General features: G+C 44.3%; 1 long non-coding RNA gene across 1 annotated transcript in view; it reads left to right on the plus strand.

The window, feature by feature from the left end:
* The window catches only part of LOC114073663, a 6616-nt gene extending 3508 nt beyond the window's left edge, over positions 1-3108 (plus strand). Inside the window, exons 2-3 of the long non-coding RNA XR_003574366.1 lie at positions 1786-2028; positions 2965-3108. This is a non-coding gene — a long non-coding RNA (uncharacterized LOC114073663). The remainder of the gene's footprint in view (positions 1-1785; positions 2029-2964) is intronic.
* Positions 3109-3131: the final 23 nt, after the last annotated feature.

Here is a 3131-nt window from a genome sequence, read left to right on the forward strand (position 1 = left end):
GTTTCTGCATTCTCAGCATCCGTGAGAGCCGCAGTGAGATCCCAGGTGTTGTTGTGTGAAGTCCTTCTGTGACAGTAGCAAGGCACTGTAGAAGGGTGCTCCCTGCCCTTCCTGCCCTGCAGCAGCTTTTGCGTTTTGTTCCATAAATGTCCTTGACCACACTGTTAGAGAAAGTGGGTGTTTTCCCTGGGTGCTGGGGAAGGGCTTTATTGTTGAGAGGGTTCAGGGGAGTTCCCCTTGTTGCTGCTTGTGCCATATGTGGGATTGGTGTACAGGGAAGCTGTTGTTGTGGGCCTCTTGAGCTGACAGCTTCCATAAATGTCAGTGTTTTGGGATACCTGAAATGCAGCAAGTAACTGGTGACGTTGACATTGGATGGAGTGGTCTGTTTCCTCAGTCATGAAGTCCTGAAGTGAATGGAGAGTCCTTGGAAGCCTCGCAAGACCTGAAAATCCAGGGATTTTGTTGAGTCTGACGTGTTTGGTGGTTTTACACTAATGCCTTACCTAAAAGCACTAACCAAATGTCAAACTTCCTGGCTGCCTTTGTTCTCTTAGAACCAGCAGCATGACACCTAGCCAATCTTGGTGAAGAACGGGATCTGTGAAAGCAGTGTAACAATTCCAAGTGTAGCTCACAAATGCTGCAGGAAGTAATTTTTGTTTCTGTTAACATCTTTCCCACATGATAGCTCCCCACATATTTTACAGTCCAATGGGTTATGAATAGTATAAGACCAGACATTGGCTTCAGGGCAGTGGCTGTGCCTGCCCAATGATTGCACTTTGTTTTGATCTGACTTAAGAGAGAGATTCACTTCCAAGCTTTGCGCTTTCTCATGTGTGCAGCCTGTCCATATGGCTGATAACTGTTCCATTAAAAATCCATGTCCACTTTCCTTTCTATCTTCACAGTAAGTCATCATTGAGTCCTGGTGGGCTTTTGCAGGTGGAAGAGATCAAATACATACAAATTGTTTCAACCTCTCAAGCGTAGGAGGGTGTTGGGTCTGCAGCATTATTGCTGCTCAGTGATTCAATTAGTGTGTAATGTATTTGCAAACACTCTACTTGCTGCCAGAGGTAAAAGTCTTTCTAAATCTCCCCAAACTGTCCTGGGCGGCGAATGAAGATGGTTGGAAGTAGGGAGGCTTCTCCCGATAAGAGGATGGTGAAAGAGTGAGACAGAACTAAAGCAGGAGAACCATGTCAGGAAAAGAAACGTTTTTCACTTGGGAGATTTGAATGAGGAGGAGAGCAAACAGAGTCAGTGAGTGCGTTGTCCCTGTCCATGTGGACAGGCTCTTGCATCCTTACAGAGATGGTAATGCTGGCCTCTGGAGAAGATGCTATGCTGGAGGGGGGACATTTGTGTGATGCTGTGTCTCTGATTTCTTGGTTGATGTTGATAATGGACTAAGTAGAATCTCTTGTCATGGACCAGGTGCTACCCTGTCTTTTCAAATCCAAGGCTGTGTTGTTGGCATTCTGTCAGTGATGCACTTTTTGGCTGGCTTTTTACTGGATGAATGCCTTTCTGCTCCCAGTGAACTGGTAGACCAGGTGTTGGCTTGTCTAGTAGTGTGTTGCTCAGCAATGAAGAACGAGGCAAATGGTTTGTCTGGGACTCTGGTTCAGCTAGTATCCTGGGATGATCCTGAAGTAGGATGGCTACATTATGTACAGGAACATAAGAGTGGGACAAAAATGAACAGTTTTCCCATGCTGTTCTAATCCTATCCCCAAGAAATCCAGTGTTGTAACCAGTTTTCCGTGTCTTCAATAGGTTCTATGTGAACCTCACATAGGGCTAGGCTGCAAGAAGATCAAGAAGGTAGGATGTTGTCAAGACCAAAACCTGGGGAGTCTGAGGCAGACCTGCTGCACTTTCAAAACCAGTTCCTGGCAGCCAGAGCTTCACCTGCAGTGAAGATTGTGAAGAAAGCAGATAAGAGGAAGGGGGAGGAAGGGAGCATAGATGCTGAGAGACCCCCGCTACAGGACAGCAAAGATGTAGTCATGTTGGATGGTAAATCCTCTTTTGAGCTTCTTTGAATTACTAAGATTCTCTGTCCCTTTCATGTTCCTCACTGCTTGCCTTTCACCTCCCTCTCAATCCAATGTTACTTTTACCCCGCATTTTTGTCCTCTCTGCAGTATTTTTCATTCTTAGCCTTGTTAGAAAATGCCCTCGTCCAATGTTACTGGCATCCAGTAGAACCACCTTTGTTGCCTTTGTCCACATTTATCAGCTATCTCTGGTACCTTGCTAGCAAGAGTGTTTTCTGGGATTTGTATTGATTGGACAGTCACTGCTTATTTTGCCATCCATCCAAGACCCTGTTCTCAGCATCTTTGAATTTCAGCTCTGCTAACAGCTCTAGCTTTCAGCCAGCAGATCTGGCTTGCTTTTGTTTTCTCCATCAGTAGTAACTGTAACACTTTCGTCATGTGCTTGATAATCTCAGAAGCTCAAGGTGCTTTTTTGAAAGCAACAATTTAAATCTTGCAGTTCCTAGTTCCAGATAGTGGAGATATGATCTATTCACAGCAAGTGAAAAGAAGGCTTTGACTTGTTCATGGTCATACAAATCCCTCACTGTTACAGTTGGCAGTGGAAATATGCTTTCCTGTGCCTGAACACAACCTACAAGGATAGTATTTGTTTCTGTACAGCTTTGCTTCTTCCCTTAGTGCTTGCAGTCAGACCTCAGTACCCTTTCCTGCCTATGGAACTCTTTGAAAAGACCTTGTGCCAATACATAAGTAATAAAATTCTCAAGGATGTTTCTCTCTGCTACCCAGTGCAGAGGACTCGTAATTGTGTTGTTGCTTCCTCATCTTTATTTCTCATCAGAGCAGTAATAGGTGCTATGAGGGAGCCTCAGTCTTGTTTCCTAATGCGCAGTCATTATATAAGTAACTTGACTGCTTTTTTTTTTTCCTTATTACTTCTCCTTCCTAGGTTTTCCTGATGTTCTCCCAGCTCTAACTCCAGCTCCTCCAAAAAAGTCCAAGATCAAAAATGCTTGTGTCCACTTTGAGGATGAAGATCCGGAGGAAACACTGGAGAGTCATGATCAACACATTACAGCAGTCTTAAGCAAAATTATTGTATGTTTTTTTTCTTGT

Source organism: Empidonax traillii, unplaced genomic scaffold (assembly GCF_003031625.1).
Source record: "Empidonax traillii isolate 1590-97213 ecotype Southwest subspecies unplaced genomic scaffold, ASM303162v1 scaffold8774:size8864, whole genome shotgun sequence".
Taxonomy (NCBI): domain Eukaryota; kingdom Metazoa; phylum Chordata; class Aves; order Passeriformes; family Tyrannidae; genus Empidonax; species Empidonax traillii.